General features: G+C 41.0%; 1 protein-coding gene across 4 annotated transcripts in view; it reads left to right on the top strand.

The window, feature by feature from the left end:
- GPC5 (glypican 5) overlaps positions 1–24,602 on the top strand; it is an 806,281-nt gene that overhangs the window by 154,073 nt on the left and 627,606 nt on the right. The window lies entirely within an intron of this gene.

The following is a 24,602-nucleotide window of genomic DNA, read 5'->3' as shown; positions in this document are numbered from 1 at the left end:
ATTTGTAACATGAACTAAGTACCTCCTTACATATCAGAGTAAAAGCAAGTTAAGTGAGAGCTACGTTAGCTGTGAATGCATGAAGTGAGGTATTTAAAGATACTGCTAGGGAAAATACACGTTATTTAGCTCCACATTCGAAAGAAAGCTACTATATCTGCAAATTCATGAAGGTTATGTAAGTAGCAAAATTTCAGTTCTGCCTATGTTATATTTAATCCACAGCATGTTTTGTAATTGTATTTTTCTCTGTATTCTTACATGCAGACTTCACTGACAGTGATATATTCTGTGTTTAATGCTGGATTGGATATCTTGGTCTGGGGAGATGCCTTTAGTTTTACAGCATACACAGGTCTAAACAGGGTGTCTGGGCGTCACTGTGGTGCAGCATCAGCTGAGGTGCAGTAATACATCTAGGGCTACCAGCCTGCCTCTTTACGTGACTAGCTGAAGTTGAAGCAGCGTCTTCTGCTAAGCAGGTGATATGACCTCTGACAATAAACAACTTGACCTAATGGCATAAATAGAGGGTTCTTCATTTCTTACGAAGACCCACAGACTATTGAAATGGATTCTTCATCCTGCTTGTAGTCAGTGAGTAACGGAAATTGCCCGTTTCTATGAATTTCCTATTTTATCTGCTTGATACCAGCCACCCACATTAGTCAGAATCTCCTGCTGCAGAACTTTCTTGAGAAAATTGAGTGATTTTTTTGGAAAAGGTTTTTCAGTAACAGTTTGGCTCAAAAGGGGGTCACTGATGTTTGCCTAATTCCTAATATGTTTCAGACCTACAATTGCCTTGTAGAGATATTCCCTGTTCTTCCTCAGATTTTTGGGGGATCTTTTTTTGCCTACAATTTTCAGGAAAAAGCTAGAATAAGAAAGTAAAGGCTCAAGGGAAGGACTTCTGTTTCCTGTTTCATCCTGGGACATTTAGTTTGAAGAGTTTTAGACTTGTATTTTCAACAGTGAACCGTCATTGGTCCAGACTTAAAAGTCTCCCAGCACACTCATGTTTTCAAAATGAAAGTTTTTACTCTGAAATAGTAGATTTCACTCAATTTTAGTAAAAAAATTAAGTGGGTGAAGAGCTCTCCACCCAGTGTTTTGTCTTAATGAAAATTTCATATTAATCCAAAATAAAATGCTTTATTTTGATATTCCTGAGAACTCTATGCCTTCCTTCTTTCCTTCCTTCATATGGTGCAAGGAATACTAAAATTTCTTATGTAATGATATTTTGTGCCAATGTGTGTGTTTGAAGATCAAGTGTTTACTTCTGTTAAGATCTTCTCACATAGAATCACTTCCAAACTTTAAAAATGAAATATTTCATTTTTCACTCAATCTGCATCAGACCTATGCATTTAGAGATATGTTTCACTTAATCTCTATGTTATAATTGACCAGTCCTTTCTCTCTTTGATCTGTAATTTGGACAAATATAACTATGATGTATTGATCCCTTGAAACATGGTGATCTAGTCAGTCAGTTCTGATTTGCTGAGTATGACTCCAGTACATTTCGTATTTGCCCATACATTAGGTATCAAGACCTAACTCTGATGTCTAATAAATACAGTCTTTCAGCTTTAAGAGGCAGAGGACATGGATTCTGTTGAAATTGGCTCATTAATATTTATTTATTTTATCTTCAGAGTGACTCATGAACTGTTTCAAATTTTGATAAGCAATTAACGCATCAGTGAGTCTAACAGACACGGAAAAGATAATTATGAGCCAGCAAATAATGGCTTGCTTAGGCACGCAGCAGTCTCTGCAGTTTTAAAAGTGAATTTCATCACAGTAAGTACTTTTATGAGTTTTAAAGAAGCAGACAGAAAAAAACCCGATCTTTAAAAGTTTGTAAGTATGATATATACATATGCAAATGTTAATACGTGAATCAATACTCTGCTTAGTGATAGATGTATTTGTACAGCTCTTTATCTAATCATATGTATGTGTAAATAACTATATGTAAAGGATTTTTTCTAACATGTTGCCTGGATATCTATATTTAAATCTAGTGTATATTCATACTTCAAGCTCTGTGTGGTGTTGGAAAGACCATAATGCCTATATAACATGGCTTCCTTTTACAAAACTCCTTTTTCCAGTAATTTACAACTTGTTCATTTGTCTGCTTGGATCAGCAGAGCAGTGCCATGCTGTCTCCAGCTGGAATTTCTCTTTCCCTTTGTTCTTCCTATTTCAAATTCACACCTTTAATTTCTGCCTCCCACATCTCCACTGACTGACAAATCAGTGCAACACCTGTTCATCATCTCTATACCTGGACATTATTCTGTGCTATTCTGCAGAATCTAGTGATGTGTGGGTTGTGCAACTATTCACGTATTTATATATATATATACACAGGTGTATATTTAATGACAGTTCTAGGCTGTATTCCTGAAGTCTGTATATGTCCATTTAGGTATTCTTTATGCTTAGTGCATAGTGGACCCTATGTTTTTTAGCTGGTAGGAGTTGGAACAGAAATTTTTTAGCAGACTTCTGTGTGTATGGTCACGCAAATACAATGTAATAGAGGTTTAAGAGAGCTGCATCATACAAATCAAGAACAGTATTTGTTATTAAGATAATCTGAAAAAGATGATATTATGTAGTTGTTAAGCACTGGATAACAGGTAAAAATGCTTATTGCTACAAAGGACTTTGTATCTTCATCCTGTGCTCCTCTTTGTGCTCAGCCTGAGTTGCCGTGTGCTGGTCTCTTAGCCAGGGAAATCCCCTTTGAGGGCAACTGTGCAGGCTAATGAATGCACAAGAGCTTTGTAACATAATTAAGCCTTATTTAAGGCTTATTTAAGGAAATATTTCCTTATTTAAGGAAAAATAAACAAACTAAAAAACTATGGAAACGTATTTACGAGTTGTAATAAATTGTTTCATGTTACCTCCATTCTGTTATGCTAGCCACTGAATGTCAATATCAAGACAGGAGGACAAAGAGAGATGTTAGCAAGATTTACAAAGTTTTGGTGTGGATGGAGGCTACTATCCCCAGTATAAGAACATGTTTCTGTTCTTTTTATGCATAGGTTAATGGCACGGCCCCATGCCATGGAAGGCATGGGGCCTTCCAGTGACATCCGGTGTCACTCACAAGGTGGTTTAACGGCAGCTTAAACCAGTCTCACCCTCGGTTGCCCAAGTCCTGCTCTGGCACAATCCTCAGCTGTGTGTTTCCACCCTTTACCCTGTGGGCACGCTACTTCGACAGCTGAAAGTCAAGCTGGTTGAGGGAGCTGTCTGTAAGAGAGAGACTCTCTCTTAGCCATGGTTTTGTTTCGGTATGTGAAGACTTGTGCTGTCACATGTTGGGTAACAGAGCAGCCAAGAGGTCCATCGGAGTGGAACAAACAGAGGACCTAAGAGGAGGTGAAACGGGTCTGAGTCAAGAGCTGAAGAAAAAGGGAAAGAGAACAGAAGACAAGAGAGAGAGAAAAGTCACAAGGCTTTGTAATTAAATCTTTCCTCCAAACCTTGCATTAAACTATTGTTCTTGATTCTCAAAAGATCAATGGTGTTAGGGATTAATATTGAATAAAAGAGATGAAAAGGAATATTGATTAGTTGTTCATTGTGTATTCTGGGCACTGATGATTTGGGAATCTGGAGGAAAATTAAGTATGTGACCATGATATTAAAAGCTATATATGCATATAAAAATGCGGGAATCAGAAACACAACAGAAAAAATTAAGGGCTATGATCTTAACTGGCATCATGGGGACGTGGTGGGTTGGCTCCTATGACTGGAGTGTTGGGATGGAAGGATACAGGCTCTTTAGGAAGGACAGGCAGGGGAGATGACGAGGGGGTGTCTCACTCCATGTCAATGACCAGCTGGAGTGCATGGAGCTCCACCTGGGGATAAGTGAGGAGCTGATCGAGAACTTATGGGTCAGGATTAAAGGGAGGGCAGGGACAGGGGATGTTATAGTGGGGATCTGCTACAGGCCACCTGACCAGGAAGACTGAGCAGATGAGGCCCTCTATAGACAGATAGGAGCAGCCTCACATTCACAAGCCCTGGTCCTCATGAAGGATTTCAATCACCCCAATATCTGTTGTAGGGACAACACAGCAGGGCACAAGCAATCCAGGAGGTTCCTGGAATGTGTTGATGATAACTTCTTTCTCCAAGTGATAGAGGAGCCAACCAGGAGAGGTGCCATGCAGGACCTTGTTTCCACCAACAAGGAGGAGCTGGTGGGGAGTGTGAAGCTCAAGGGCAGCCTTGGCTGCAGTGACCACGAAATGGTGGAATTCAAGATCCTCAGGGCAGCGAGGAGAGCACGCAGCAAGCTCACTACCCTGGACTTCAGGAGAGAAGACTTTGGCTTCTTCAGGGACCTGCTTGGTAGAGTGCAATGGGACAAAGCCCTGGAAGGAAGAGGCGCCCAAAACAGCTGGTTATTCATCAAGGATCACCTCCTCCAAGCTCAGGAGCGATGCATCCCAACAAAGAGGAAGTCAAGCAAAAATGCCAGGAGGCCTGCGTGGATGAGCAAGGAGCTCCTGGGCAAAAAAAGGAAGCCTACAGAGGGTTGAAGCAAGGGCAGGTAGCCTGGGAGGAATACAGAGAAACTGTCTGAGTAGTTACAGATCAGGTTAGGAAAGCTAAAGCCCTGATAGAATTGAATCTGGCCAGGGACATCAAGGGCAACAAGAAAAGCTTCTATAGGTATGTCAGTGATAAAAGACAGACTAGGGAAAATGTGAGTCCTCTCTGGAATGAAATGGGAGACCTGGTTACCCGGGATATGGAGAAGGCTGAGGTACTCAATGACTTTTTTGCCTCAGTCTTCACCAGCAAGTGTTCTAGCCATACTGCCCAAGCCTCAGAAGGCAAAGGCAGGGACTGGGAGAATGAAGAACCACCCACTGTATAAGGTCAGGTTCGAGACCATCTAAGGAACCTGAAGGTGCACAAGTCCATGGGACCTGATGAGATGCATCTGTGGATCCTGAGGGAACCAGTGGATGAAGTTGCTAAGCCACTCTCCATCATATTTGAGAAGTCATGGCAGTCCAGTGAAGTTCCCACTGACTGGAAAAGGGGAAACATAACCCCTATTTTCAAAAAGGGAAAAAAGGAAGACCCAGGGAACTACAGCCCAGTCAGTTTCTCCTCTGTGCCCGGTAAGATCATGGAGCAGATCCTCCTGGAAACTATGCTCAGGCACATGGAAAATAAGGAGGTGATTGGTGACAGCCAACATGGCTTCACTAAGGGCAAATCCTGCCTGACAAATTTGGTGGCCTTCTACGATGGGGTTACAGCAAGGGAAGAGTGACAGATGTCATCTACCTGGACTTGCGCAAAGCATTTGACACTGTCCCACATGATATCCGTGTCTCTAAACTGGAGAGACATGGATTTGACAGATGGACCACTCAGTGGATAAGGAATTGGCTGGATGGTCGCACTCAAAGAGTTGCTGTCAAGTGGAGAACAGTGACAAGTGGCATTCCTCAGGGGTTGGTATTGGGACCGGCACTGTTTAACATCTTTGTCGGCAGCATGGACAGTGGGATCTAGTGCACCCTCAGCAAGTTTGCCGACGACACCAAGCTGTGTGGTGGGGTTGACATGCTGGAGGGAAGGGATGCCATCCAGAGGGACCTTGACAGGCTTGAGAAGTGGGCCCACGTGAACCTCATGATGTTCAACAAGGCCAAGTGCAAGGTCCTACAGATGGATCGGGGCAATCCCAAGCACAGAAACAGGCTGGGCAGAGAATGACTTGAGAGCAGCCCTAAGGAGAAGGACTTGCGGGTGTTGGTGGAGGAGAAGTTCAACATGACCCAGCAATGTGTGCTTGCAGACCAGAAAGCCAACTGTATCCTGGGCTGCATCAAAAGGAGTGTGACCAGCAGGTCAAGGGAGGTGATTCTGCCCCTCTGCTCTCATGAGAGCGCACCTGGAGTACTGCATCCAGCCCTGAGGTCCTCAGTACCAGAAAGACATAGAGCTGTGGGTGTGAGTCCAGAGGAGGGCCACGAAGATGATCAGAGGGCTGGAGCACCTCTCCTGTGAAGACAGGCTGAGAGAGTTGGGATTGTTCAGCCTGGAGAAGAGAAGGCTCTAGGGACCCCTTGTTGTGGCCTTCCTGCAAAGGGTCTATAAGAAAGCTGGAGAGGGACTTTTTACAAGGCCATGGAGTGGTAGGACAAGGGGTAATGGGTTTAAGCTGAAGGAGGGTTGATTTAGATTAGATATTAGGAAGAAATTCTGTGCTGTGAGGGTGGTGAGGCACTGGAACAGGTTGCCTGGAGAAGTTGTGGGTGCTCCATCCCTGGAAGTGTTCAAGGCCAGGTTGGATGGGGCTTTGGGCAACCTGGTCTAGTGGAGGGTGTCCCTGCCCATGGCAGGGGGGTTGGAACTAGATGATCTTTGAGGTCCCTTCCAACCCAAACCATTGTATGAGTCTATGAAAATCACACAGACAAATTCTGGTGTTTCCTAATTTTGGAAGTGAGGAATTCATGCTATAGGTTTGGTAAAATTCTTGTATGTATTTTTATATGTAATCTAAGCCTACAGAAATTTGGAAAGGGATTTTCAAAAGCACTGTGTCTTCACTGTATTCTAACCGATGTGGACTTTCACCGGACTAGTTTTCCAAATAGTGGGAGGTAATAAAAATGTCGAACTTCTGGAAGATCTCAATTCCTTTCACTGGTCTTAGTTGAATCCTGAAGATCTAAGTTATGTGTCTTCTAAAAAATATGCATAATAATATTGTATTAAAAGAGACTTCTGTTTTGCTCTTTTCTTAATCTGTTGTTACTACTGGGAAAAAGCAAGATCTTTCTTGTGTCATAGAATGCTAGCAGGAAGAAGAATTTAATAGTCTGTATTTAGAGCTTTGTTTCCTTATTGATTATTTTTGCTTGAAATGATTAGCTATAAACACTTAAACAGTCAGAACTGCTGTAATAGTGATGTTTAAAATTCAATATTCCCATGAAGAGACATATTAACAAACATTATAAATAGAATATTTGTGGGGTTTTTCTATTCCTTCTAGGATCTGTTTCATGTAGGTACTTTTTATTAGGATCTCTGTAGTGAAAAGTCACACAGCCTTACTCCATGCCGTTCCAGAAAATGAAGTGCTGTAGAAGTGCAGTAAACCAATTCATTTTTTAGATTAAAAAAAGAATGGAAAGAAGATGATGAAAAACATCTTTTAATAGTCCCAAATACATACATACCTGCAAGCTATAGTAAAACTGCAGGTTTTATTTTTGGAAAGCAGTAAGCTTGATTGTCACCAAAAGACCAGATTAACAGCATTACTAATTGTGGGAAGTGCTGTGTCTGGAAATTTGGTAACTTTCATAGCTTTACAGGTCAAGTCACTTAAAGAGATGCGAGAGATAAGCATCCTTTGAAGTAGCTATCCTATGAACCCACTTGCTTAGGATCTAAAATCTAATCTATTTACTTACATGATTATAAGCCTATAAATACATTGTTTATGCCAACTGCTTCATAGCTACTGCATTTTGGTTGGTTGCTTGCTTAGAGTGCATTAGTCAATCATGTGAAGCAAGTTCATAAGGTATGTGAATTTATATTAAATAATTAATTTTTGTCACTTTTTAAAGGAAATTTTAATATTACACTACTTATTATAACCCTTTTAGATAAATCAGGTCAAGAAAGAGATCTGAAATTCATCACTTAAAAAGAAAGTTGTAGCTGTCACAAAGAGTTGTACTCAGCACACCTGAAATGGACTTCTATATTCTATATGCATATAAAAATACACAGTATAATGTTAATCATAAATGTTTGTTAATTTGATAACTATCAGAGATAAAATTACAGTATTTTTCTGTATGGGAAATATTAGGCTGTACTTCCAAGCATTATTTATAATATCCACCCCTGATTTTGCTTGAAAAACTTATGAGTTATCCATCTAATAAAAATTCAGGAAAACAGAAGAATGAAAGAAAAAAAAATATCCATTAAAACTGAAAATTCAGGAAAATAGAGTAAAGGAGGAAAATAAGAAACATTTCCCCTAAAACAATTAAGTCTGTCTAAACAGCAATGTCATATGAATGTCTTCTAATGTTGTTTCCATGTGTTTCAGTGCACCCAACAGTATGTACACAGAAGGGACATAGATTCATTATCAGATGAAATCAAATTTAGTGATTATTTTAACATTAGCTTATCTTATTTTGCCTCATTAGTGGAGGAACCTTTCATCATTCTTTGATTTTGAGGACTATTAATGCTGCTTACTCTTTAGCAAAGTGGGTAGGAGCTTTAACCTTAATTTAACTTCTTTGGATTTTATTTTCTTGCTTCATAGTCTTAGCATTATTCACATGACTCCTCCTTTTGGATTTTGAAACTATTAGAAGGAAATAAGGAACATTCATTTTCTCATTACTTTAACCTAAAATGAAATAAGAAATATACCACTTGGAAGTGATGCATTCAAGATTTTGTTAATTTTTTAAATAAATATTAACATTTTACAAATGAGGAGGTTCAGACTGGACATGAGAAAGCATTTCTATACTGAGAGGGCAGTCAAACCCTGGAAGAGGCTTCCTAGAGAGCTGGTCGATGCCCCAAACCTGCCAGTATTTAAGAGGCATTTGGACAATGCGCTTAATAACATGCTGTAACTTTTGGTCAGCCGTGGAGTGGTCAGGCAATTGGACTAGATGATTGCTGTAGGTCACTTCCAACTGAAATAGTCTATTCTATTCCATTCCGTTCCGTTCCGGTCTATTCTATTCTATTCTACTCTACTCTACTCTACTCTATGCTATTCTACTCTATTCTATTCTAAATGCTTTTATGAAATGGCATAGACGAAAATCAAAACCCTAGTTAAAAAGAAACAAAAGCTGTACACATAAGAAGAGTTAATTATGTGAAAACATGGTTTGACAGCCTAATTTACTGTATATAATAGAGTAAAACTGGCAATTGTTATAGAATAATTTAATCACTTATTTTATAAAGTAAGCAGATTAGACAGCATAATAATAATAATTTATGAGTGCTTTGGTTTAGTATCCATATTGTTTATATTTAAACTGTAAACACAGTACACAGTAAATTTCTCTATTGCAGACATTTTAGGCATACTTTATCTGATTGGAAATAGGTAAGTTTAGACAAATATCTAGCTGGCTTTTCCAAACAGCTGACTGCATTTGTCTGTGATACACCTGCTGCTGTGTAGACAACTTTTTCCAGGATTTGCACAATATGGAGACATGCAGACGGTGTCATTCTGAGGGAATTCTCCAATGCTGCAGCAAAAGAAAAGCAGCTTGAGGGCAGAGACAACTTACTGTATTCAAATCCCAGACTTCCCTCTCTTTCGTGCTTCTGCACCTGCTCCTGCTCCTTTGTCACGATTGCTGTGATAACCTTGGAGGATCAATCGCTCTGCCTTCATAAGAGCGCCCGGTTTAACACAGGGCTGCAGGTGCACTTGGCATGGGCAGAAAAGGGAAGCACTGTCAGTGCTGCATGCAGAGTTTTGTGCCGTAGGATGGCCCCAGTATGGACAGCTGACATTAGCTCCGCTAGCTCCTCCCAAACTTTGGTCCTTTTGCCACTAGCAGTCAGGAAAGCAGTAGGGAGACAAGGATAATTAACAGTGCCCTTACTTTTGACATCAAACAACCAAATCACTAAGTCTATATGTAAGTATGTATGTATGCCTGTGTAGTGTGTATGGTGGATTACTGGCTTGCAGTTTCTCATTGGGAAAGTAAAGGAGGATTATCTCTGAAATAAGATGCAGAATGATGGGGAGAAAGGGAGGGTGAGTAAGGGTGAGGGAAGTGGATTGGGCTCCTGGGAAGATGTGCAGGTCCCCCACACTCTATCGACCCTCTGTTCTTCACAGGCTTAGGTGACAACAGCGGCCCAGCAGCCAGGGCACTGCCACGTTTCACTGTCAAAAATATCCCATAGCTTATCAAGAATACAGCATACATTGCGGGTGGGGTAAGTTGTAGCTGTTTTTAAGCACCTCATTAACATCAGCCAGGGAGAATCTGTCACTGACAAGAAGTCTCTGTCACCACAGGTGAATGGGCAGTTGGTAACAGGAGGTCAGCAGAGTAGCCAGCACCAGGATACCACTGCCAGGCCAGAGCACACTGGGCAGATATTGTAAACGCTGCTGATTTTCAAAGAAGAGCCCCCACCAAGGACGGACTACATTCTATCTGAAAGATACAGTAGCTCAGATGTGTGGCATCTTCTTTTTCTTTAGCTATTCCTCTCATTTTTGAGATTATATAGGATACAAACTACTTCTTCACTTGGCTTTTGACCTGTCTCTCTAGCTGTGCTGTTTCCTTTAAGAGGAGACACCTTCTGGTTGTTTTCATGCCTTGTTTCCATGACAAAGTGTGTGACACTGTTCTTTTGTTATCCAGCTACCAACTCTTGAGTAGCATCAGGCTGCTGCTGCCAGGGTTCTGCTACAGGATGTTAGGACTGCAAGGGGCAAATGTCCTTGTTGACCCTGTCCCTGTTCACCCTTTCTTACTTATTCTGCCTGGGCTGTTTTCACCTTCTCCCTCTAGGCATAATGCTTCATTTTCTTGCTGGAAACAAGTGTACAGAATGCTGTAACCACTGAAGATGTCATTGACACTTTCCAGAGCATTTTTCAGGGCACTGCCAGACTGATGCAGCCAGTGTCATTGTGTTTTCAGGATGTCAAAAGCCTTTATTTTTATGATGATGAGGGGTCAAGGTCATAGTTTCATTTTTCAATGGGTAAAGAGGGTGAAAAATCTCAGCTGGAGGGAATAGATGGAGCCTCCAATGGGAAGACTTTCTTCAAAAATAGGGGGAAAACATGAGAGGTCTTGTGGATAGAGGACACTCTATCCTGCTGATAGTAGTCAAGATAAGTTTGCTGCTTTCAATCTTTTCTTACTTCAGATGTTGATTTAGAAGGGACACACATCATGGGGGAACTATAACCACCCTCGTATCTGCTGGAAGGACAACACAGCAGTGAACAAACAATCTAGATTTCTGGAGTGCATTGGTGACAATTTCCTGGCATAGGTGCTAACAAGAAAGGCTGCTCTGCTGGACTTGATACTTACAAACAAGGAAGAATGTGTCAGGGATGTGAAAGTCAGGAGCAGCTTTGAGATGGTAAAAGTTTAATATCCTAAGAGGAAAAAGCAGTGCAAAAAGGAGGACCACAACCCTGGATTTCAGGAGATCAGAATTCAACCTCTTCAGAGATCAGCTTGGAAGAATCCCATGGGGTATGACCATGGAGAGTAGAAGGATCCAGGAGAGCTGGTTGAAATTCAATGATCACCTCCTCCAAGTTCAAGAAAGCTCTATCCTGCCAGGTAGGAAATCAAGCAAAGGCATCAGGAGTCCTGCATGTTATAAGCAAAGAGCTCTTGAATGAACTTATAAAAAGGGAGTGTTTAAGAGCTGGAAGCAGGAGCAGATGACCCAAGAGGAGTATACAGCTGGTGTCCAATATTGCAGTTAGAAAAGCCAAAGTTGACCTGGAGTTGAATCTGGCAAGTGATGGGAAAGGCAGCAAAAAAGAAGCTTACAAGTACATAAACAGCAGGAAAATGTGTGCCTGCTACTGAATGGGTCAGGGGAACTGGTAACACAGAAATGGCTGAGGTATTCAATGCCTTCTTTGCCCCAGTCTTTACTAGTAAGACTGGCCTTCAGAAATTCAAGGACCTGGAGACCAGGAGGAAGGTCTGGATCAATGAAGACTTCCCCTCAGTGGAGGAGAACAAGTTTAGGACACTAACCTTAGAGCAGTTAAACAAACTGGACATATAGAAGTTCATGGGGCCTAGCAAGTATTACCCACAAGTGCTGAGGCAGCTGGCCGATGCCATTATGAGGCCAATCTCAATTATCTTTGAATGGTCTTGGTAACTGGGAGAGGTTCCTGAAGACTGGAAGAAAGCAAATGTCACCCCCATCTTCAAAAAGACTAAGAAGGAGGATCCAGGAAACTGCAGGTCAGTCAGCCTCACCTCAATCTCTGGAAAGGTGATGAAGCGACTAATCCTGGAAACCGTTCCAAACACATGAAGAAGCAGCTGACTGGGAGTAATCAGCATGGATTTACAAAGGGGAAACCATGCTTAACCAACTTGATATCCTTGATAGGACAGCCAGTTTGATAGAATTGAGCAATGGATGATGTTTAAGTTGATTTTACTAAAACCTTTGAGACTGTCTCCTACAACATCCTTTAATATAAGCTGACAAAGTGCACAGTGAGGAGGACAGAAAACCGAATGAGTGGCTGGGCCCAGAGGTTTGTGAACAGTGGCAAATACTGTTTAATCTTCATTAATGGCCTGGATGATGGGACAGAGTGCACCCCTAGGAAGTTTGTAGACAATACAAAACTAGGAGTGGTAGCTGATACACCAAATGGTTGTGCCATTCAGAGGGACCTTGGCAAGCAGAAGAACTGGCCTGAGGGGAATCTCATGAAGTTCAGCAAAGGGAACTGAAAAATCCTGCACCTGGGGAGGAATAATCCCATGTACCAGTACATGCTGGGGGTTGACTGACTGGAAAGCAGCTTTGGAAGAAAGGACTTGGGGATCCTGGTGGACACCAAGTTGAACACAAGAAATGCACCTGCACGGCAAAGAAGGCCAACAGGTTCCTGGGCTGCATTAGACAGAGTGTTACTAGGAGTTTGAGGGAGGTGATCCTTTCCTTCTGCTCAGCACTGGTGAGGCCACATCTGGAGTGCTGTAGCAGTTATGGGTTCCCAAGTCCGAGAAAGATATGGACTGACTGAAGTGAGTCCAGCCACAAAGATGATTGTGGGACTGGAGTATCTTTCATATAAGGAGAGCTGGGACTGCTCAGCCTGGAGAAGAAGAGGCTCAGGGGGAATCTCATCAATGTGTTTAAACACTTGATATGAGCTAATGAAGAGGAAGGACCCAAAGTCTTTTCAGTGGTTCCCACTGACAGGACAAGAGGCAATGGGCAGAAATTAAAAACCATGAAATTCCATGGAGCAGGTTGTCCAGAGAGGTTGTGGAGTTTCCATCCTTGGAAATATTTGAAACCCAACTAGACATGAGCCTGGACAGCCAACTGTAGCTGACCCCGCTTGAATAGGGATGTTGGACTGTATGACCTCAAGAAGTCCCTCCCAACCTAAAACATTTCTGTGATTCTGTGAAATGACTTAGAAGGTGGGTGCATCAGGGGAATATTCTTACTGAGGAGCCAGCCATCTTTGAATCAGTAGCTGTGGTGGGATAGGACCCACGTATGGGCATCATGGACCAAGCAAGAATCTATCATGTTCATGATGTTCTTCTGGTGCAGGATGTGGGCACTGTTCATCTCATGGCTGATGAACATTGCCATGCAAGGTATTCACTATTGTGGTATGCTGTTGAAACTGAGTCTGCACAAGACAGTACACATTGTCTATTTCACAGATCTTTGCTCAAAGCAAAAGTGAATTAATTGCTCCTTATACAATCTCAAAGCCTGCATGAAATTCCCGAGGACAGGATAATAAAAATTGAGGCCAACAGAGATAGTCCAGAGGTTCTCAAAGGAGTTTTTCGCAAAGCTATATATGAAAAATAGGTACTTTTGTTCTCAAGAGAAGTGGAGGTATTGATGATAAACTGTGGAGGGAAAATGAGCCTTGGTTTAGAGACTGCACAGATACAAGCTAGATTTGATGTTGTGGAAAAATTAATTATATTCTACTCATCACCAAGCTATATAACTGGACTCAGCCTTGTACTCCTTTAACTTTCAGCAAGTGTGTATTGCTATTACCAATTTGTAAAAGAAAAACCCCAAGTGAGCAACATGCCATATAGTTCTTTCATACTTTTTTTAAAAAAAAAAAGTAAAAAATTAAATACGTTATTTTCAGCAAAACAGACTTTGGAATAAAATTGTGGAGTTCTGCCTGAAAGTTTTGGCATATGTCTCTGCCATCGTTACTTTGCTGAATTTAAATTACTTGATAAATTGATGAATTTAAATTATTTCACAAGATCGATATAAACTGATTTGTGGAAACTGTTGAACAGTAATTTGATTTAAAGTCCTCATACATGTCTGTATTCTAACATCATTGCACTCTAAAGGAAGGTTTGATATCTAACCTAACACACAGTTGAACACCATCACCTTCCATTTCTCTCCATTCACAGATATGCATCCAGCTGTAGCTGTCAAAAACTGTGGTGCTTGTATAATAAAGTATGGCATATTTTTATACATCAGTCATTTTTTTTTTAATGCAGCATGGAGTAAGTGTACTGCAGTCATGACCTCCATCTAATTCAAATTCCTCTAGTGTTATATTTCACTTCCCTATTGTTTCCACCCCTTGCCGCTGTCAAAAGGTTTTCTTCTGAGGCTAAACTGGGCTTCATTCATCAGAAGAGAGAATGGAGAACTTCTTTGAAACAAAGCAAAAATCAACAAAGCAAGTGTTTATGGCTTGTTTGTAACTTGTTTTCATTAAATAGTAGGCTTTCTTCCTACCTAAACATACCTAGTGGTTTGACTGCTCTTCCTGTCTTTTCTGGTTTGATCAGTCCTTGCTATATATTTCAGTAGCTTGCACTTACTGAGATCTGAAATATCACCTTTATTTCTGTAGGCTTGTCCTCTATACTACATATTATATGCTACCACTATAAATGCCCATGCTGTTTTACAGATTTTGTAACTAAAATCAATGTTTTCCAAATAACGAGAAAATCTCTGCTACAATATTTGGCATAAAAATAGTGGTAATCGCATCCCAGAGCATCTCTTGTGTGTTGGAATCCCTGGCGCTGCAGAATTCTGCTCAAAATCAGTGTCCTTTTCCAGTGCAGTAGGTGTGCTTGCTTTTAATGTGTAGAAAAAAGGCTTCAAATCATGCACAGAATATTAGCGGTGGCAATCATACGTCCATAGTTATGCACACATTTTGGAAAAATATATGTTAGTGTATTATTTGCTCCTTTAATTTTTCAAGGCATTACTTCTCAAGTGCAAATTGGAAAGAAAAAACAAAATGGATACACGTTGTGGGGCATACATTTGCTAATATTCTGTTAGTGTCTTTATTTTAACGTTTATAATACACTGGCAGATGCGTGGCGAGCACTGGAAACATTCCTTTCTGTCAAGAACTTCTTAAATATAATAGCGGAACACGAAGCCATGAAACCATGTCTGTATAAATAAGATCAATTGCTACATTCCTCAGCTTCTCAGCATTCGAGTATATGGTTGCACAGCTTTTGGTACCTGTTTCAAGATACATAATGTCCAATTCCTCTTCTTTTTGGTCAATTTTCCTTTCATTTATGGAAATGAGAGAAGACATATTTCTTGCCTTTGGTGAGAAGAGGTTCAAATCCAGTGTCAAGTTCATGTCTCACACTTTTCTGAAAAGTGCTTTTTTCAACTCATTTGCCACATTGCCTAGCTTCCTCCCCTACAACTCCTACAGTGGAGTTGCTTGTCGTACCGGGTGCAGGTGCCCGGGTGCTGGCAGCAGCGGGGGTGCAGGAGCCTCTGCGAGGAAAGGCTGGGGCTGCCCCGTGCCGGACACAGCCGGTTCCAGCCGGGTCCAACCCACCCACCGCAGGGCACGGCTCATCCCCCAGCCAAGAAAATGGTGCCTCTGGGAAAGCATATTTAAGAAAGTGCAAAAATGATGCATGGCAGGGAGGAGTGAGGAAAAAAAGTGAGAGAAGCATCCCCTCAGACACCAAGGCCAGAGAAGAAGGAGGGGGAGTAGGTGCTCCAGGTGCCGGAGCAGAGATTCCCCTGCAGCCCCTGGGGAAGACCATGGTGAAGCAGGCTGTCCCCCTGCAGCCCATGAAGGTCCATGGTGGAGCAGATAGATAGCCACACTGCAGCCCATGGAAGACCCTATGCTGGAACAGCGGAAAAGAGTGAGGAGGAAGGAGCAGCAGCGACAAAGTGTTTTGGACTGACCATATAATCTGATTAATATCTTTATCAATGATCTGGACCAGGGGATGGACTGCACCCTCAGTAAGTTTGTAGGCAACACCAAGTTGGGAGGGAGTGATGATCTGCTGGAGGGTAGGAAGGCTCTACAGAGGGATCTGGACAGGCTGGATCAATGGGCTGAGGCCAACTGTATGAGATTCAACAAGACTCAGTGCCGGGTCCTGCACTTGGGTCACAACAACCCCAGGCAACGCTACAGGCTTGGGGAAGAGTAGCTGGAAAGCTGCCCGGTGGAAAATGACCTGGGGGTGTTGGTCAATAGCCATCTGAATATGAGGCAGCAGTGTGCCCAGGTGGCCAAGAAGGCCAACAGCATCCTGGCTTGTATCAGGAATAGTGTGGCCAGCAGGACTAGGGAAGGGATTGTCCCCCTGCACTTGGCACTGGTGAGGCCGCACCTGGAGTCCTGTGTTCAGTTTTGGGCCCCTCACTACAAGAAGGACATTGAGGTGCTGGACTGTGTCCAAAGAAGGGCAACAAAGGTGGTGAAGGGTCTAGAGCACAAGTCTGATGAGGAGCAGCTGAGGGAACTGAGGTTGTTTAGTTTGGAGAAGAGGAGGCTGAGGGGAGACCTTATGGCTCTGTACAACTACCTGAAAGGAGGTTGTAGCCAGGTGGGTGTTGGTCTCTTCTCCCAAGTAACAAGTGATAGGACAAGAGGAAATGGCCTCAAGTTGTGCCAGGGGAGGTTTAGATTGGATAGTAGGAAAAATTTCTTCACCGAAAAGGTTCTCAAGCATTGGAACAGGCAGCCCAGGGAAGTGGTGGAGTCACCACCCCTGGAGGTATTTAAAAGATGTGTAGATGTGGTGCTTAGGGACATGGTTTAGTGGTGGACTTGGCAGTGCTAGGTTAATGGTTGGACTTGATGATCTTAAAGGTCTTTTCCAACCTAAATGATTCTATGATTCTATGACCACAACCCCTATTCCCCATCCCTCCTGCAATACTCGGGGGGCTGAGGGGAGTTAGAGGAGTTGAAGTTGTGCCTGGGATAAAGGATGGGGCAGACTGGGGGTAAGGTGGTTTTAGTTTTATCTTTGTTTCTCACCATCCTACTCTATTTTTAATTGGAAATAAATTAAATTGATCTTACCGAAGTAGAGGCTGTTTTGCCCATGACGGTAATTGGTGAGTGACCTCCTTGGCTTCATCTCGACCCATGAGCTTTTCCACCTTATTTTCTCCTCCTGTCCTATTGAGGAGGGGGAGTGAGGGAGCATCTGGGTGGGGGTCTGGTAGCCAGCCAAGGTCAACCCACCGCACTTATCAACACACAGACATGGCTTTGGCAAGCAATGCTGAGTAGTGCAGGTTTGCATAAGGTATGTTCGGTATAGACTGCCAAGTAAATAATGTGGGAACGTATCATGGCATGTATTATGCATTCCTATTTAATATGTTTAGTGCAAATCCACTTCACAATTTGAAATGACTTCAATCTTTTGTTAAATCTTTCTGTTTGCTGTACTTCCTTCTTAAGATCAAGATCTGTTTATTCAGGAAAGCATACGATCTTTAATATACATCCCTTTTTTTTTTTCTTTTTTAACGGAAGGTTAGGCAAAATTTGGGCAAAATGCAGAGGTCCAAAATGGCCTTCCCCTTTCCATTGACTGCATAGGGAGTCTGTGGTCTGAAAAACGTGGAGTAAGCAGTCTGGATTGCCATCATGTTCTGGTTTTAGGTAACGCGCTAGTTGTCTAACTCTCCTTTGGCACCATGGTAGGCTTGTCTGAATGTATCCACTGGGGAGCTGATCTGAAAGTAAGGAAGATGCTCCAAGAGGCTAGAAATGCTGCAGTCTGGTCCTTCATGTTTGCAGAAAGGGAAGAAAGGATGCTTTTCACTCCTTCCCCAAAGCCAAGTAAGAGGCACGAACAAGTGTAAAGGAAGAAGTCAACTGAGAATCCTTTCTGTAGTCTCTGTATGTGTTTTGTTTTTTCTCTGCTCTTCCTTTTTCATTGTGAAACACAGTAACTGTTCACAAAGAGAGCTACTGAGCTGAGCAGACTTCTGGTGTCTCAGTTGGCCCTTAAATCACTACCAACCATTTGTACTGGAAGAGGAAAACTTTGTGAGGGCAAATCCAGAGCTTTTTGAAGCAAATTACTTTTTCATACTATTTTGGTTCCTGAAAAGATATTAACGTGTATGCATAAATGACTGTCTTGTACATCACAAAAGATCTTCAAAGAAAACTGGTTTGGCCAGCTTCAAATAAGAGAGTGAGGAGGCACTGAAACATTAATATACAGATACAGGAAGAAAAACCACTAATCTCTTAAGATGTAGTTTAGAATGGGGAAGAAACACCTAGGTTCTCTGAAATGCTGACTAACTAGATAGTGGGTTTTTTCCCTCATCTTTTTTTTCTGATGGTTTTTGATTCTTTATTATAATGAAAAGCTGACCGTCCAATTATCTTGAGTTGTTGACAGTGTCTTATGCTAAATGAGATAATGCAAGTGTGCATGATTTTATTGACTTACATACTTTCGTTGGAGATCTTATTTGCAAAACTGCTCTCCTCTTCACAATTTTGGAACATAAATTGCAGCCTGCCTCAAAGTGTAAACACATCATGCAGATATGCTGACGCAGCCGACTTGTTTTGCTTCCACAAATTTTTTATGTATTGTAAGTTGTAATGTATTTTTTGTTTTAAGTGAGTAACATGCCTGATAAAGGTTATAGAACCCCATTTCTGCTTTCATTGACAGTCACATTCCTACTGAATTTCTTTCGGTTTACACAGGTGAGCCTGGATAGACTTATACGATTTAACGAACAATTCTGCCTGTATCAGACAAGAAGGCATAATGTTAATCCTCTGCGACAGAGCTGTCCTTGCAGGGCACACAGAAGTAAGGAGCAATAAAATATATTTTAACCACTACAGAGCATAGATAAATCAGTCTAACTACACACAGGCAGCTGATCTTTGGAAAGGGCTACTGCCGGTTTTATAGAATTGCTTTTCAGAGGAGAACCACAGAGTGTTTTCACTGAACATAAATGAAACACCTTGGCATCCACTGAAGCAGACTTGGATCGGGAGAGCTGGCAGCCTCTCACAAGAAGCAGTTTTGTTGAACTGCCTTTGAAGAGTTTGAACTGGCAGTGCTGTATTCTGGCTGCAGGGTAACTTGGCTGAGAACATTAGGATTTCCCCTGACATTAAGCCATTAAAAAAAAAAAATCATTTCCTTCCCTCCCACCCCCATTCAGAAGGAGAAACTATTTTTTACTGCCAGACTTGCTGAGTGTTAGTCCCTCATGAAAGGAGCAGCAGAATTAATGCCATTTAAGGTTTTAGTAATTAAAGAGCAGAAGACACAAATTAAAAATATATTAACTCATATTTAATGGGCTATTAGATTTTATTTTACAATCAGAACATGCAAAATTGTGAAGGAAATCAGAGATAATTAAAACCTGACAAGATATGAGAACAGTCCCAAGAACTTGGGCTGGAGCACTGGTTTTGGTAGATGGAGTAGTAGGAGGAGGATACGAGTCTCAGTCACGTGAAAGTTGTGGACTTTGGCTCCCAGAATCCAACAGCTTGGACAACAGTCTTTTGCAAAACTGTATTTAAAAAAATTGCTGATTTAAAAAAAATGGTTTGCAAACTCTTAGCATTTTTGTCTCATCCTTGGTCCTCCATCTTGACTGTAGATTTCCCTAAAAAGGTGTATAGCAATGGCACTGATGCCATGCTAGTACCAAACAGAGTGGAATAATTAGTTCAGTTTCTCCAAGTTGCACTTTTACTTATCTATCACAGAAAATTATTTTTATTTTTTTGCAACATGTAATCCTCTCAGGTTTTTTTGATGAGGCTACCACTGCCTTGCTGGTGGGTCTGCAGTTTGCATTTATCTTTGCTTAATACCATCTGGTTGCATCTTAGGCAAACTATTGCATTTAATAAGGCTGCTTTGAATTGGATTGGTTATTTCTTGAGCTTGAAATCACTTCCAACTCTATCTCAGTTGAAAAATTATAAATGCACCTTTTCATGTATCACCTCAGCTTCAAATTACAATTTTGAATAAAATTGCTTTGAAATTATCATTATTTGGCAAATCCATTTAAGATTTCTCCTGCAGGTGATTATAAATTGAGTGTTTAATAATTCGTGGCAGCATATTTCTAAGTATCAGCTTCACTCTGTAATTCTTTAGGCTGTTGTTCACAATGTTTGCCCCTTTCAGCTCGTCTTGGACTTCTCTTGCAGGTTCTGTAAAATGATTAAACCTATGTGTGAAACTTACAAATTTTTGATGCTTTAACTCTAGAGGTTGCTTAAAGTTCTGGATGCGTAAGATGTATTACTAAAAGTCCTGAGGCCACAGTGGAGAAAAAAAGACAACTAGTCACAGATAAAGAACACAAAATTTACAAAGAAAGCAAAGGAAGTAATACGCTATTTCTGCATGATTTTCCTGTGTTGTAAACACTGGTAGTACTCCTCTGCTCTTTCCGAAGACAATCTCATTAACATCGTTTTCCTGTTCTGAAGGCAAACCGTCCTGTGGTACCAAATGCTTGGCTCTCCTTGTTTGCAAGAACTTGAATTTTGTCTCAGTAGGGAATACTTTAATCTTCCACGCACATGTGCACGCTCTCACATATCAAAATACATTTTACTTTGCAACAGAAGTTTGATATTAAATAAGCAACTGTTATAAGCAGCAAACGGTACGAGCCTGCTTGAAATGCTTGGAACTACTGAAATGCTGGTGCTCCCTCTTGTGGTTAAACTGGAAGAGGACAAACCAGTTAAACTGGCCCTAAGCCTCTGGATGTGTTGGCTCCTGCAGCTGGAGATTGTTACAATTTAAAAAGGAGAAGCTAATCTTACTTTGAGAAATCCTTCATTTTCACCTGCTTAGAGGATCGGAAAGTGCCAAACCCTTGTGTTGCCTGGTGACAGAGAAGCCATCCTCCCCTGCGCTGCTTGCCGAAACTGACTGGCAGAATTAGGTGCAAAGAAAGAGTATTATGTATTGGTCTTCGTTTTCTCCGATGTCTGACACACAGCCATCTTCCTGAAAGTATTATGCATCCACTTGCAAGGAATAAATCTGAATCAAGGAAACTTCCTGAACTTTTAATGCATTGTTTTTCTAGATGAATATTTTGGGTAGTTTGATTAGCAATCTGTTGCTAGAAATGCTTGTGACTCATCAAGAACCTGTTTCTCAAAGAAAGTATGCACTTGTGTGTTCCTAGAAAATAAAATAAAATTCACTTAGCCACATTTTTTTTGTCACAAATGTACTTTCAACCAATCCATCTCTGCCATCTCACTCTACCTTTGTTTTAGCGTTAGTAGACTTCAGCTGTCCATTTGCTTATTAGTGTTTGAGAGGATTTAACTGTAAGGGATGATGGCAAATTTGTGATCTGATAGCTAGAACCAACAGCCACCAGACTAATCACTAACTGAAGCATGCATTAAATGAAAGCAGTTTTAAACGCCTGTATGGAGTACAGCTACACTGACGGCTTACAGGACTGAGACACTGCATCATGATCTAGTGAATACTTGACATATACCCCATTTGCAGGAAATCGTGCATATATATGTATAAAAGCCTTACAGTGCTTGCTAAACTTACTGAAAGAAGCATTAAACAGTTAAACATTAAAAAAAAAGAGCAATTTTCAGACTCCTGATTCTGGTTCTCAGCTAGAGCTGAGTCTAAGCGCAAGAGGTTTTGTCTCCAGAGAAGTGTTTTGTTCCCCTTTGTGCACAGCAGTGAAACAGACTGCAGACACACTGCAAGACTGGAAGATGCTCATCTTCTCAGTGTATTTCACAACAGCCTATGACCCAAAGCGGAGCAGAGAGTCTCAGGATTCCTGGCACAGTGGCAACATTTAAAGGTTATGGCATAGTTAATCACTGAGACTTGGCATATCTAGTTCGAAAGTGCACCACAGGACCGTGCATTCAGTTTGCTTCAGTCATTTGATGTAAAATCATTTCAGTAGAAATGCTGAGGTCAGAAAGAACCATTTCTATAGTGGGGGAAAAAAAAAAAAAGAAATAACAACCCAAAATGTGACTGATTTCTCCTATTGAGCATGTGAGCTTAGAGAACAGTATCCCACCGTTATTGATATGATGCTCACGTCATTGTCCAGTCCTGTGTAAATGTAAAGGTTTATGATGCTCTGGTTTTCCAAACTGTAAGTAACCATAAGTAGGCATTCTATGGAGTTGCACCAAGGAAAATCAAACTGCCATAAAGTTCATGTGTGGCACTAATTGCAATTTAACTGCCTGGTTATTACAAGAGCTTTTAATTAACCCAGTCATCATACTGTGGCATACAAATTGTGCATAATAACAGCATGCTGAGTATAATGACAATAGGTTTGTCTGAACTGTGAAAATCAGGAGTTTTATAATTTTCTGAGGTTTCTTTTACGCCCTTAAATATTGTGCAGTATTTCAGAACATTTGACAAAAAAAACCCCAAAACCCAAACAACAAAAAACCCCTAGTAAGTTGCTGAGGCTTGTCTGCTTTAAAATTTTATAGCAGTCTTTAATTCTTCCTGAAATTCAGTTAGATGTGTAATTCTCTCCTGAATATTATTTTTGGTGATTTTTCAGTCTCAATTTTCTCAGAGTATTTTCAGTTCCCTTTGAAAATCATTTTATACTCTCTTTTAGGATTTTGTGTTTGAAGCCAAGAAAAATGCTCAGTTTGTGGAAACATTCAGTGGGAATACCCTTTCAGTGAAACTGGAAGATAGTAAGAATACATTCTGATCAGATATTGCTGCAAAATGGTCATTTGTGTAATGAGAGCATTCCCCTTTTCTCAAAGTTGTGCTTCCAGTCTGTGTTTCTCAAGACTGATGGTAATAGCACTGAACAAATTCTTACTTAATTTTGCAGCCCAGAGACTAGAAATTAAGAAACAACGTGGCTAATGGATATAGTTGTAGTCCTGCAGAAAATGCGGGAAATAAAACTAAGTGGAATTACATTTATACCATGTGCTCATTCCTGGAGACTTAAAGAATGCATCAAAAAAAGCAGACATTATTATGGAAAGTGTATTTATCTAGTTTTGAGACTATCATCAGCTCTGTATTGGGAAATGAGATACTGACGGTTTGGTTCTAAATGATTTGACTCACAGACAGAACAGGCATCTGACGGCAAGATAAAACTGTATGACCTTTTCGTGTTCACAAGTTTACTGAAGAGACTGGGTGACAATGAAGACTGGGACAGTGAGGGAGGCAAACGTACATTTGGCATCAATATACAGTTAATGGTTTAAACGTGACATAGAAGCGACAGCCACTGGTGAAGAGTTAAAAAAAGAAGACCGGATTGTGTTCAGCTGGGTGAGTGATACATGTTTGATGTACCAGGCACAAAAACAGAAGAACCAACACCACACAAAGCCAGTTGGTCATTCAGTTGTCCCAGGGGCTTACATATCAGAGACGTGAGAAAGGTAACAGAGATGATGACAATATCAGTGTACATGCTGAAGTCGCTCGTCCTGCAGAAACTGCGTCTGAAGAAGTAAGTGACTTTGCTAAAGATTAGTGAGCTAACTTTCCGTTGTGAGAGCTGGTGCTGTCGCTAACAGAACTGAGTCCTCAGCAGTGTGGTTACTGTCATGCACGTCTTTGTGGGAATGGCAGAGGTGTACGTGGTGCTGTACAAACACGTTTAACTAATGCTGGTTTTAGAATTTTCCAAAAATGGCTTTTGGAAAAAATCGATCAGTTCTTAAAAAGACATTTTAGATAATGACTAGATTTTTATGATATATATAGAAAGTTTACCCAAGATTATTTTTTTAAGAAAGATTTTATATTTGAAACTAAGGTTTATTTTTAAATGTATCAGTGAATGCAAATTTCCCAGTATTGCACAATCCCTTTCTTGAGACATTCGCTCAAAGAGAATAAACAGAGAAAGGTCATTAGACAGTGTTTTGAAGCAACTGTATAATACATAAAACCCAAATATCATCCATATTCCAAGCCACTATGACTGTAAAAATTATTGATTTTCCTTATTTGTTCTTTTTAGTCAGAGTAAAATATAATGAGCTTTTATTGTAAATTCAAGAAATATAGATTGCTGTGGATTCTCTTGCCTTTCTACTGGAACTGAATGCATATGTTTTTTTCAGTTTACTATACCTGCAGCCTATTTATTTATTTATTTAGCTTCTTTTTCTTTTTTCTTTTTTTCTTTTTTTTTCCTCCCCTGACCCAAAGGACTGCTACTCATCTGCTTAGGGCCTGTGTTAGCCAGCAACTCCTCTCCACCACGTTTCCCCTCCACTCACAGGCTCCCACCCTGCAGCGCAGAGGTTGCCTGGACAGCTGTGGTGCCTCTTTCACATATGCATGGCCCCTAAGATCTACAACAAACTACACACCTAACCCATGCCTGTCAAGAGACAGAGCCTCCTTCCCAAACATTGGGCTCTGACTCTCGCTGTCCGTTAAACCCTTGTTTTTATT

The sequence above is a fragment of the Grus americana genome, chromosome 1, assembly GCF_028858705.1.
Source record: "Grus americana isolate bGruAme1 chromosome 1, bGruAme1.mat, whole genome shotgun sequence".
In the NCBI taxonomy this organism is placed as follows: domain Eukaryota; kingdom Metazoa; phylum Chordata; class Aves; order Gruiformes; family Gruidae; genus Grus; species Grus americana.
This window is presented reverse-complemented; position numbering and strand designations above follow the sequence as displayed.